Here is a 14155-nt window from a genome sequence, read left to right as displayed (position 1 = left end):
TGGAGTTTCAAAGGGTGGGATCACAGTTCCCTAGGTTTCAAAAAGCCGTATCTTCACTGACTTGGTTCCATAATGTGCTTGCCAGTCGTACTGGGCCAGAACCACTGCCCAAAGCTAAGGGGCAGGGCTGCCATGCTAAAGGGATGGAAGAACAGGGTCTTCTTGGGTGGACGAGGTGGGGTTGTTACCCAGTGGAACTAGGAGAATGGGGCCACCCAAACCCAAGGGAGCAGAGTTGTCATTCCAATGGGCTTGGAAGGCAGAGCTGAAGCCAAAGGGATTCACCCAGAATCTGGAAAGTGTGGCCAACACTCAGAGTCAAGAGGGCAAGACCATGGCTTAGGTGGTCTCAGAGAAGACAGGATTTTTCTAGCCTTGAGAGCTAGTGTAAACTGTTTTGTTGGGTTTGGGGCTGGTTTGGTGCCTGTTATGCCTTCTTTTCTTCTGAGTTCTTGCATTTATAATGGAAATGCCTACCTTATGTTGTAAGAAATAAAAGGAGAGAACGACAAGCAGAAAGAAGAACCAGGGCTACTTATGTTCTGTGGACCCAGGGTCCCTGTGCTGAGAACCTCCTAGACCTAGGGGAAGATGGATGCCAAGCCACAGAGAGATCTCTAAGGAATTCCAAGCCCATAAATGTTGAAAGGAGATAAGAACCTTCCCCCAGAGCCAACAGAGAGAGAAAGGTTTTCCCTAGATCAAGCATCCTGAATTCAGACTTTTAGTGGTGTTGCGCTGTGAGTTAATGCGCTAGGCTACAAAGCCATTTGAACTGCAAGGTCAGCAGTTCAAGCTCACCAATTGCTCCTCGGAAACCCTATACAGGGTCACTATGAGTCGGAATTAACTCGATGGCACTTACCAACAACAACAACTGGGAGAGAATAAATTCTTATTTGTTAAAACCACTTGTGATATTTTATTTATAACAGCACTATATAGCTAAACAAAGGTGAATAAATTAAGGGTGTACCTTCCAAATGATGGCAAGAAAATCTGGTGATTATCTTCCGTCCCCTATCATAAAATGCATTACATTGAATTGTCTTTATCCCTCATTACACTGTAAGTACCACATATGATCTATGCATAGTGATATGCCCAGCATGCAATCCAGGGCCTATCATACAGTAGATCTAGAATACATGCGCTTATTGAAAACATGAATAATTTCATGAATGAGAATGAACCAGTGAATAAATTAATGTGTTCTATATTTCATATCCCATGAGTATCTGAGATTTAAATACATTCAGGAAAGTTTGTCTTTCAAGACTTTCAGTCCTAGATGATGGATGGACTCTTTCAAGATTTACATAGCTCTTGCAATGTCCAAAGCATTGTGCTAAATGCTTTGTGTGAATTACTTCGTCTGATACAAGTGTTCTTAGTGGGGACTCTGAAATGCAAAGCAATTTAGTAAATTTCCAAACGTCACACTAGCTACAAACAAAAGAGCTTGATAAGAACACAGATAGGCTAGTTCCAACAACACCAGTTCTGTTGTTATTGGTGGGATGAATGGATTTTGCACAGAGCAACCTTGTATGACTGAGGAGAACTACACTTGGCTGTTAATCAAAGATTGGTGGTTTAAACCAATGCAGAGTTTCTGAGGTAGAAAGATCTGGTGATCTGCTTCTATAAAGGTGAGAGCCAACAAAATCCTATGAGCAGTTCTATTCTGTTACATGAGGTCGCTATGAGTTGTGATCGCCCAACAACAAGAAAACCGAATGTGTGATGCCTGGGGATTCCCCAGCAAATTCAGTCAGGGGAAACAGGCTGAACTTTGGAAAGTTAATGGAAGTCTCAGGCTGAGCATGTTTTAGGTCAAGCTAATTGCACGTGTGTTTGATCTTCATGTGCAATTAATATTTTAAGTCCTCTTGGCTTTCAGCAAGACCACAGCCTTCGGTATGAGTTGCATCTGACTGTAATGAAAACAAAAATCCTCACCACTGGACCAATAAGCAGCATCCATATCAATAGAGAAAAGTTTGAAGTTGTCAAAGACTTCATTTTGCTTAGATCAACCATAGACACTCATGGAAGCAGCAATCAAGAAATCAAACAGAGTATTGCATTGGGCAACTCTGCCACACAAGACCTCTTTAAAGTGTTCAAGAGCAAAGATGTCACATGACCCAAGCCATGGTATTTTCAATAACCTCATATGTATGTGAAAGTTGGACAATGAATAAAAAAGACCGTAGAAGAATTGATGCCTTTGAGGTATGGTGTTGGAGGAGAATATTGAAAGTACCATGGACTGCCAATAGGGCAAACAGATCTGTGTTGGAAGAATACCACTAGGTTTCTTGTTGTTGTTGTTGTTATGTGCCGTGGAGTCGGTTCCGACTCATAGTGACCCTGTACAGGGTTTCCGAAGCTGATAATCTTTACGGGAGCAGAAAGCCTCATCTTTCTCCCTCGGAACAGCTGGTAGTTTCAAACTGCTGCTAGGGTGCTCCTTGGAAAACAGGATGGTCACACTTTGTCTCTGGTACTTCAGACATATTATCAGGAGCAAACAGTCCCTGGAGAAGGATCTTCATGTTTGGTAGAGTGGAGGGTTGGAGAAGGGGAGGAAGACTCCCAGTGAGATGGATCGACACAGTGGTAGCTGTAATGGGGGGAGGTGTAGCAACAACTGTGGGTTTGACGTGGGATGGAGCAGTGTTCCGTCTGTTGTGAATAGGGTTGCTATGAGTGGATACTGACTCAATGGTACCCAGTAACAACAAGGATTACACATGTGGAAAATTATCAAAGTAGGGTTCAATCATCAAAATATACATTACTTGTTGTTATTGTTAGGTTAGCTCATGTTACATTACTCAGTTCATGTATTTTCCCTAAGAGTGTTTGCTGATACATTCAGTAATCACAGGTCAAATGACATTACACAATTTTCAACTTTTTATTGTGAATTGAGGGAAGGTGTCCTCAGTTTTACAATCAACAAATCATACACTTTGCTTCACCTCAATGATGCAATCCCCTCCAGGCAACAACAGTTCTCCCACTCCCTCCCTGTGGTTCCTATACTTCCATTCCACCCACTTGCCCATCCCTTCTCATCTTTGTCATTATGTAAATGTTACCCTTTTGATTTCAAATGGTTGAACATTCCATAGTGAGCACACCTCACTAGTGTTGCTGTCCCCCTATGTACCTATCTACAGCTTGACTGAAAATTGGGCCAGTAGGGTGAATTCCTTTCCAGACCTGAAGGGTGGTTTAAGGTCACAGTCTTGGATTCCTCATCTCTTTCTCACCACTAAGCCCGTTGTGTGTGTGTTTTATCATCACTTTGAGTTTTGCTTCACATTTTCTCCCACTCTATCCAGGATCTTCTAATGTAATTCCTTTCAGAGCAGTTGGTAGCTGAATAGCATCTAGTTCTGGTCTCATCATGGAGACTGATGTTAGACAAATTGCATCCAAGTATCTTTAATTCGCATCACTCTTCTTCCCTCCTCGTCTGGAGAGACCAATAGTTGCACCTTAGATGGCTGCCCGTGAGCTTTTAAGATCCCAGATACTACCCTACAAAGTAGGATGTGGAACATTCTTTGTGGACTATGTTATACCAATTGACCACAGTATTAAACCACAGCATCGCACCAGGACTCCAACGTGGCAATACAGCATAACAAATGCTAGAATACAGAGGGAGAAACCACTAATTTACCCAGGATTGTGTGGAATAGAGTTATGAGTAAGGCCTCAGAGAGGTGGTAACATCTTCCCTAGGAACAAAGGCAGTCCTGGCAAAACGAGCAACGTACACCAAAGCATGGGGGCATGAAAACACATGCCATGATTCATGAACCACAAGTGGGGCTCCTGAGCCTCGAAGGAGAGTACAAGAAGGGACTAGCAAGAGGTGAGGCTGGAGAAGATGGCTGGAGTCAGTGCCACCCTATGAAGTTTGGATTTCATTTTTTGTAAGAAGCAAGAATCCGTTTTCAAGGGTAGAGGAAGAGCCTTGATAGAAAATGAGTATATTTTGAAGCAGAATGAATAATTATAAGTAAGAAGACTGGATACAAAGACACAGTGTGTGGAAAATATTTATTTTTGACACCTATATCTGACTCAGCAGCACTTAGCAACAACTACAACAATATCCTAATGGTGCAGTGAGTTAAGCATTGGGCTGCTTCATGGGAGAAAGTTTGAATCCATTACCCACTAGGTGCTTCATGGGAGAAAGTTTGAATCCATTACCCTCTCCTGGGGTCCTGGTGTGGCACTGTGGGTTAATGCTCTGGAGTGAAAGATTGGTGTGAACTGCAAGGTTGGCGGTTCAAGCTCACCTACCGCTCTTTGGAAACCCTATACAGGGTCAATATAAGTCAGAATCAACTTGATGGCACTTACCAACAACAACAACACCTTCTCCTGTTGTGGCGCTGGAAGGTAAGCACTGACCTCAAGGTCTATTTGAACCACAAGGTGGTGGTTCAAACCTACTAGTCAACCCTCGGAAACCCTATATAGGGACTGACTTGACAGCACATAACAACAACAACCCTCTCCTTGGGAGAAAGGTGAGGCCATCAGCTTCCGTACAGATTTACAGTATGGGGAACCCTATGGGCAGTTCAGAAAATTAGAAATTGTCAAAAATGAAATGGAACGCATAAACACCGATATCTTAGGCCATTTTGAATCTGATAACCACATGGTTTACTATGCCAGAAATGACAAATTGAAGAGAAATGGTGTTGCATTCATTGTAAAAAAAAAAACATATACAGATCAGTCATGAGGTACAACACTGTCTGTGATAGGATAAAATCCATGCGCCTACAGGGAAGCCCAGTTAATACCACTATTATTCAAATTTATGCACCAACCACCAAAGCCAGTGAGGATGAAATAGAAGAATTTTACCAACTTCTTCAATCTGAAAGTGATCAAACATGCAATCAAGATGTCTTGATCATTACCGGTGATTAGAATGCAAAGGTTTAGAGCAAAGAGGAAAGATCAGTATTTGGAAAATATGGCTTTGGTGATAGAAATGATGCTGGAGATTGCATGATAGAATTCTGCAAAATCAATGATTTGTTCATTTCAAACACTTTCTTTAAACAGCATAAGAGATGTCTATACACATGGATCTCACCAAATGGAATACATAGAAATCAAATTAACTACATCTGTGAAAAGAGATGAAGGAAAAGCTCCAAATCATCAGTCAAAACAAGATCAGGGGCAGATAATGGAACAGACCATCAATTGCTCATATGCAAATTCAAACTAAAGCTGAAGAAAATGAAAACAACTCCACAGGAGCCAAAATATGACCTTGAATAAATCCCACCTGAATTTCAGAGATCATATAAAGAACAGATTTGATACATTTAGCACTAAAGACCTAAGACCAAAAGAGTTGTGGGATGGCATTAAGAACATCATACATGAAGAAAGCAAGAAGTCATTAAGAAGACAAGAAAGAAAGAAAAAAATCAAAATGGATGTCAGAAGAGACACTGAAACTTACTCTCCAGCATAGAGATACTAAAGTAAATGGAAGAAAGGAGAAGGTACAAGAACTGAACAGAAAATTTCACAAGATCAGCTCGAAAAGATATAGCCAAATATTACAACAAAGTGTGCAAAGATCTGGAGTCAGAAAACCAAAAAGGAAGACCACACTCAGCATTTCTCAAGCTCGGGAAACTGAAGAAAAAATTCAAGACTCAGCTTTCATTATCGAAGGATTCTCTGGGCAAATTATTGAATGATGCAGAAACCATCAAAAGAAGATGGGAGGAATACACACAGAGTCACTGTATCAAAAGGAAATGGCTGATGTTCAACTTTTCAAGAGGTAGCATATGATCAAAAGCCAATGATACTGAAGGAAGAAGCCCAAGGTGTATTGAAGGAATTGGCAAAGAACAAGGCACCAGGAAGTGATGGAATAAAAATTGAAATCTTTCAAGAAAGTGAGGTGGCACAAGACAACTATCTGGCCAACTGATTGGAAGATATCCATATTTGTGCCTGTTCCAAAGAGAGGTGACCCAACAGAATGCAGAAATCATCAGACAATATCTTTAATATCCCAGGCAAGTAAAGTTTTACTAAAGGTAATACAGAAACAGCTGCAAGCATACATTGACAGAGAATTTCCAGAGGTTCAAGCCCAATTCAGAAGAGGCCGTGGAATGAGGGATATCATTGCTGATGTCCGATGGATTTTGGCTGAAAGCAGAAAACATCAGAGAGATGTTTACCTGTGCTTTATTGATTATGCAAAGGCTTTCGATTGTGTGGATCATGGCAAGCTATGGGCAACATTGCGAAGTATGAGTATTCCAGAAAACTTAATTGTGCTCATGAGGAATCTGTACCTGGACCAAGAGGCAGTTGTTCAAACAGAACATGGGAACACTGAATAGTTTAAAATTAAAAAAGGTGTGCGACAGGGTTGTATTCTTTCACCATACTTATTCAATCTTTATGCTGAGCAAATAATCCGAGAAGCTGGGTTATATGAAGAAAAACATGGCATCAGATTGGAGGAAGTCTCATTAACAACCTGCAATATGCAGATGATACAGCCTTGCTTACTAAAAGTGAAGAAGACTTAAAATATTTACGGATGAAAATCAAAGCACACAGCCTTCGGTACAGTTTGCATCTCAATGTAAAAAAAACAAAAATCCTTACCACTGTGCCAATAAACACCATTCTTATCAATGGAGAAAAGATTTGAAGTTGTCAAGAACTTCATTCTTCTTGGATCAACTATCAACACTCATGGAAACAGCAGTCAAGAAATGAAACGACGTATTGCATTAGGCTAATCTGCTATACAAGACCTTTTTAAAGTGTTGAAGAGCAAAGATGTCAGCTTGAGAACTAATAACCTCATATGCATGTAAAAGTTGGACAGTGAATAAAGAAGACCATAGAAGAACTGATGCTTTTGTGGTATGGGGTTGAAGGAGAATATTGAAAGTGCCATGGGCTGCCAAAAGAACAAAGCAACAGATCTGTGTTGGGAGAAGTGCAGCCAACGTGCTCCTTGGAGGCCAGGATGGTGAAACTTTGGCTCTCATGCTTAGGATACATTGTCAGGAGGGATCAGTCACTGGAAAAGGATATCATGCTTGGTAGGGTGGAGGGTCAGAGAAAACAAGGAAGACCCTCCGCGAGATGGATTGTCAAAGTGGCAGCATTGATGGACTCAAGCGTGGTGACAGTAGTGTGGTTGGCCCAGGATTGGGCAGTGTTTCGTTCTGCTGTGCATAAGGTCACTATGAGTCAACACCAACTCGATGGCACCTAACAACAACAGCAATGGGCAGTTCAACTCGGTCCTGCAGAGTCTCCAGGAATCGGAATTGGCTCGACATCAGTGGGTTGTTTTTTTAAAACCCTGAACCCCTTGCTACTTCTAGAGACTCCTTCATCTTATATAGCCAAGCCTAGCCTCGTCTAGAAAGTGAAAATGCAAGATGCCCACTTTCTTAGCCTCCCTTGTATTATATGCAAGAACATGATCTATATTCTACTAGCCAGCTTCATCTGTATCAGATGTCACTGGAAAGATAGTGACAGGTAGGATAATCAACTTTCCCCACCTACCTGGTGCTGTCTTTATTTAAACCACAAAGTCTTGCTTCCCAGAAAATGTTGTAATTTGAAGCAAACTGGGATAGGTGGTCATCCTAGAAGGGACCACATAGAAAAGATAGTACGAACCCTTAGAGATATGTGTTACAAAACCACAGTAATAACCTATGTGAGAAAACATGAGGACCCAGTCAGTGGTGGCAGCAATGGGCCAGGGAAGGAGACAGTTGTCACTGACATTTAGGATGGAGAATCGGTTGTTTTAATGGATTACATGAGTAGAGGATGAATGACAGGAAAGAGAGAGCCATGGGCAGTGGGTTTCTCATTTGAATGAGTGAAAAGCTGCTGCCTTAGCTACCTTTTGTTGTTGTTGTGATGTGCTGTGGAGTCGGTTCCGACTCATAACGACCCCGAGGCTGTCAATCTTTACGGAAGCAGAAAGCCTCATCTTTCTCCTACGGAATAGCTGGCAGTTTCAAACAGCTGACCGTGAGATTAGCAGCCTGATTCGTAACCACTACTCTACCAGAGCTCCTAAGAGCTGCTTTATCAAAAGACTCTGCAAATGGGTGGCTTTAAACACAGATGCTTATTTTCTTACAGTTGAGGAGCCCTTTAGTCTGAAATCAGAGCAGGACTCTGGAAGGAGATCATTCCTTTACTAGCCTCAGGAGTTCCTAAGAATTCCTTGACATTCCTTGGCCTTCTTTGGTGTCTTCACCTTGAGTCTAGTCGGCTTTTTTTATAACTCAGAAGTGACTAAGTTTAGGGCTCACCCTTCTCTGATAATTGATTCATTAACACAACAAAATAAAACCATATTTGCACATATGATCACATCCACTGGTACAACAGCCAAGAATTCAACACACACACATATATACATAAGGTCTTGGCATGGTGCTGTAATGGGGTCCTGATGTGGCACGGTAGGATAAAACCTGGACCACAAGGTCAGGTTGAACAGTAAGGCTGGTGGTTCAAACTCACCAATTGCTCCTCAGAACCCCAAAACCGACCTAACTTGATGGCACTTCACAACAACAGTAACAGCACTGTAGGCTAGGCATTGGATTGCTAACCACAATGTCTGCGATTCAAACCCACCAGCTACTTTCCAGAAACAGACTTAATGGTACTTAGGATCAGCAGTTCGAAACAACCAGCTGTTCCATGGGAGAAAGATGAGGATTTCTGCTTCCGTAAAGATTGACAGCTTCGGAAATCCTGTACAGGGTCGCTTGAGTCGGAATTGACTCCACGGCACATAACAACATCAATATGGTGGGGGACACAATTTAATTCATTACAGGTGTCACTTAACAAAACAGAGATGAAGATAAGATTAGATTTCAACTTACTGCACCGAGGAGCCTGGGAGTAAGATTTTAAGAAAAGATGTTTAGTAGGCATTTATTGACATTGCTTTGAAGCTCAGGAATTAGATGGAGAAATAGAACATTAACACTGTACTTGGTATATAGTCTGTGATCGTTCTGCGGAACATTGCTAAAAACTGAGCTTTCCTTGGCAGCACATAGAGAACATATGGTTCTTTGCACACAATAGACACCCCAGAAATACGTGGTAGTTGGTTGAGTGAGTGATTCATTACTTAGCTGAGCACATCAGCTGTGTCTACATTCAAAGTATCTTTTTCAATTATTCATTAATTTTTTTGTTAAATACATTGAAATCCTTTGTAGAAGAGAACATGTTCTACTAGTTAGGGCCCACTTTAATTTCTGAGTGTTATTAAAGATAGTCCATTTTTTAAATTAACTAAATCTGGGCAACTTTGAAATTTTGCATAAATTCTAATTAAAATCAAAACCTCTATAATTTTCCATCTTCAAACACACCTCCATCCTTGGAGATGAATTATGTTCCAAGAAGATGGGCTGAAATGATATTATTACTTTAGTAATTGAGCCAAGACTGGAAGAAATCATTATCCATTTGTTTTTATGATTTTAAATAATAGAAATTAGGAATGGATGCTCAGTTTAGAGGATAACAAAGAAAATAGTAAGATTAGGAATGGGAAACTTAGTATCTTTTTTGTTTCATTTTCATAAGACCAATGAGAGAGAAAAGAGTAAGAAACCAAGTATTAGCATGGAAGGAGAATTAATTTTAAAAAGATATTTTTTGAGATCAGTAAATGTAATAGCTTTCATTAAGTACTCAGTACTAATACACTAAGTGTACAGATCTCATATTTATTATGCATTGAAATTTTTATTATTATTTCTTCATTGCTATAAAATGTCCTAGTGTAGCACTGGAGTATAAACACAGGACTGTTAACCACAAGGATGGAGGTTCAAATACACCATCTGCTGCTTGGAAACCCCATACAATCTCAAACCTACTCAAAGGCACTTAACAACAACATAGAATGTCAGCAAATTGATAGTTGAAGAAATTGACAAGTACAGTTGACAAGTTAGCACAAAAAGAAAAAGCAGAAGGAAGGCTAACTATTTTTAGTACTTCCTCTACACTGTGACCCAATATCACGCTTTCCCCTAGCTGTGTATAAAAATAATAATAACCAAAAACTTCAGAAAATTAACCTAGACAACTGGAAGCATCTGGGGTAGGACATATGCCATAGTCCTATGTCTCTCATGTCCTGTGAGTCTCCTTTTTAAAGTAACCACACAATTGATGATTTACAAAATGAAACAACCCAAGAAGCCTCAAAGAATAAGAGAGTATAAACATGTGTTCCTTGTGTGAGGCCTCAAAAAGCAAACCTAGAAATATCCAAACTTAGAGAGCTAAGACATTGCTTTCCTTTTGAGGGGTTGAGGGGTGGCACAGAAAATAACTGAGAGCAAAAGACAATGGAGAAGCAGAGTCTTGGCTTTCAAAGAGCAGAAGGGGCTTCCTTACCAAAAACCGTGACTATGGTATTGAAGTCTGGAAACATAAAAGGGGGCTTCTAAAAGTTGTAGGAAAAATCCATTTTTCTCACAGACTTTTAGAAACCCTCTTGTAAAGAAAGCTTTGCCTCAAGTATATTCTGAGAAAGGAACTGCAATCCTTGGAAACCCTACTCAGAGTCAGAACTGACTTGATGGCACTTAACAACAACAACAACAGCAAAGGAACTAAGAAGGTTCCAGCTAGAAGACATCAGAGCACCTTACAGGTGTGACTGAGTCATGTGATGCTGCGCACAAACTATGGTGGTGGTGGTCGTGTTAAGTACCGTGGAGTCGGTTCAGACTCATAGTGACCCTGAGCAGGGTTTCCGAGGCTGTAAATCTTTACCGGAGCAGAAAGCCTCAACTTTCTCCCACGGAAAGGCTGGTAGTTTCGAACTGTTGACCTTGAGGTTAACAGCCTGATTCATAACCACTATGCTACCAGAGCTCCTTATAAACATTGGTACATCCATACACTGCCCCACAACTATGGTACTTCCAAACAATGGTGTAGCATTCTTCAATAAAAGAAACAAGTCAGGGAAAGCCGTGGAGGAAACTTGACTGTGTATTGCTAAGTCAAAGAAGCCAATCTAAAACAGCTACATGATTCCAACTATATGAAATTCTGAAACTAAAATGAAACAAGGAGCTCCAGTAGCGTAGTGGTTATGAGTCGGGTTGCTAACCCCACAGTCAGCAGTTCGAAACTACCAGGTGTTCCACGGGAGAAAGATGAGGCTTTCTGCTCCCATAAATATATACAGCCTCAAAAACCCTGTACAGGGTCACTATGAGTCGGAACCGATTCCACGGCACATAACCACCACCACCAGCAGCATAGTTAGGGGAAGACTGGGTAAGTGGAGCACGGAACATTATTAGAGCAATGAAACTATTCTGCACAATACTTTCATAGTAAACACATGACATTATTCATTTGTCAAAATCCACAGGACTATATAACAACAACAACATACAACATAAGGGGTCCTGGTGTGGCACTGGACTACAAAGTCAGTTTGAACCAGAAGGTCAGTGGTTCAAGCTCACCAGTTGCTCCTCAGAAATCCTATACAGCTGGCTATGGGTCAGAACTGACTTGATGGCACTTAACAACAACAAATACAACATAAAGGAAGCACAATGATTCTGTAAGATAAGCACTGGACTGTGAACTGCAAAGCTGGCAGTTGGAGCCCACGAGCCGCTCCTAGAGAGAAAGATGAGGTTTTCTGCTCCTGGAAAGATTTACAGCCTTGGAAACCCCACACAGGATTGCTATGAGGCCAAACAACAGCAACATGCCGCACAATGAGCAAACGCTAAAGTAAACTGTGGACTTTAGTTAATAATGATGTACCAACACTAGTCAACTGGAGAACGGTACCACAGTTATGCAAAAAGGAGTTCTGATGTGGCGCCAGACTGCAAAGTCAGTTTGAAGCACAAGGTCAGTGGTTCAAGCTCATCAGCCGCTCCTTAGAAATCATAAGCAGAGTTACTATGGTCAGGAACCGACTTGACGTCACTTAGCAAAAATAACCACAGTAATGCCGGTAGGAGGAGAAATAATGTGCCTGAGGCAACGTAGTTCTACGGGAATTCTATTTTCTGTAAACCTAACACTTCTCTAGAAAAAAAATTAGGCTATTTTAATTTTTTTTGACAAAAGGAAGGAAGTAAGGACAAAAAGAAAAGGAAGAGAGGAGCGAAGTCTAGGGTTTAAAGGGGAAGTGAAATGGATATCAACAAGAGAACTATATAGTTAACGGCCTTCCAGTCAGCCGCCTACCGCCATTGACACACGAGTGGTGGTATCTACACCTAAGTTGCTTTGGGCGGGAATAGAACCCAAGTCTCCAGCATGGAAAGCAAGAATTCTAAGAAAACAGTCCCACTACCACACAGCAAGAGAAGTCTGTGTCTCTGCTCCTTTGCCCTGTTGCTTAGCAGCGTGCTATTATAGCTCTTCGTCCACAGCTTCATTCACAAAGGCAAACCAGAACAGTCAACTGTGTCAGATTCACATCCCCAGCTCCTTCACCTTCAGAGATGCTACTTTTTTCCTCTGTAGACATTTAGAATCTTGTAAACAAAGGTAAATAAAAACCAACCATGTCATGAAGCCCAAAAATGTTCCCTGGGTATTCTAGAAAGTCTACCAGGAGGAAGAGCTGAATGCTGTGCCAGATGTTGAATGGGCAGGCGGGTAGAGCAAGCCAGTCCCAGCTCACATGAAGACTGTACTTCTTGGCCATCAGAAGCCCACTAGCTCTCTCCACCTGCATAGAACATAAAACATGAACACACTGTGGTCCTACTGAACCAATCTACAAAAATCTCAGAGGGCTTGGAACCTGCTGATTACACGCAGCTAGCGATGCAAATGTCATTGCTATTTTCAGCACTGTGCTAATGAATTGTATTTAGCTACATTAAAAAATAATGATTTGGAAAGGCTACAATTATGATATTTAAGACATAAATTGTACCAAATGGATAATAAACGTGGGCTTTGCGTTTTCCCTTGCATTTAGAGTTTAACAAGTATTCATTTATCTACTGAAAGTAAATGGGCAAACAGACTGATCAGATAGCTCACTCCAAGCAATTAAAATTTTCCATTACCATATGGAAGGATGTATGAATTATTCCAAAACACTTGTCTTTCATAAGAATGTATTAATGCATGCCAACTGGAGTTTAGGAGTTTAAATGAGATGGCATTAGAGGAATTAAGAAGTAATGAAAGAAATGTTTTTCTAATAAGTCAGGGAAAACCTCATTTATCCTGGAAAAGAAAGTCATGAATGTCATGAATATATATATATATTTGTGTGATATACCCCAGCACATCTCAGTGAAGGTACTGAAGCAGGAGCTCCTTCTCCCACTCGTCTGTCAGTTTGTCATACTGTGGCAGCTTGCATATTGCTGTGATACTGGACACTATGCCACCAGTATTTAAAATACCAGTAGGGTCACCTACGGTAGACAGGTTTCAGTGGAGTTTCCACCAAGACAGAGAGGGAAGAAGGATTAGTTCCCGGAAACCTTATGAATAGCAGAGGAACATTGTCAGGTATAGCAGCAGAATATGTAAACAGTATGAAGAGCAGCAGAACCCTCTCAAAGGCAGTGCCAGAAGATGAGCCTCTCAGACTAGAAGATGCTCAAAATCCAACCGGGAAGAGCTGCCTCCTCAAGTAGAATTAATTGACCCTGATGGTGTGAGTTGAACAAAGCTTTTGGGACCTTCACTTGCTGATGGAGCACAACTCAAAAGTTAGAAGAAACATCTGCAGACACCCATTAACAATCAGAGCATGGTTAGAAACTATGCAATTAAGAAAATTGGATGTTGTCAAAAATAAAACGGAATGCTTTAAGATCAATATCCTAAACATGAGTGAGCTGAAATGAACTGACATAGGCTATGTTGGACCAAACATTCGTCTGGTTTACTATGACAATTTGAAGAGGAATGGTGTCACACTCCTCATCAAAAACAACATTTCAAAATCTATCTTGAAGTGTAATGCTATCTATGATAAAATAATAACCATATGCCTACAAAGAAGACCAGTTAGTACCAGTATAATTCAAAT

The sequence above is a fragment of the Chrysochloris asiatica genome, unplaced genomic scaffold, assembly GCF_000296735.1.
Source record: "Chrysochloris asiatica unplaced genomic scaffold, ChrAsi1.0 scaffold00005, whole genome shotgun sequence".
Taxonomy (NCBI): domain Eukaryota; kingdom Metazoa; phylum Chordata; class Mammalia; order Afrosoricida; family Chrysochloridae; genus Chrysochloris; species Chrysochloris asiatica.
This window is presented reverse-complemented; position numbering follows the sequence as displayed.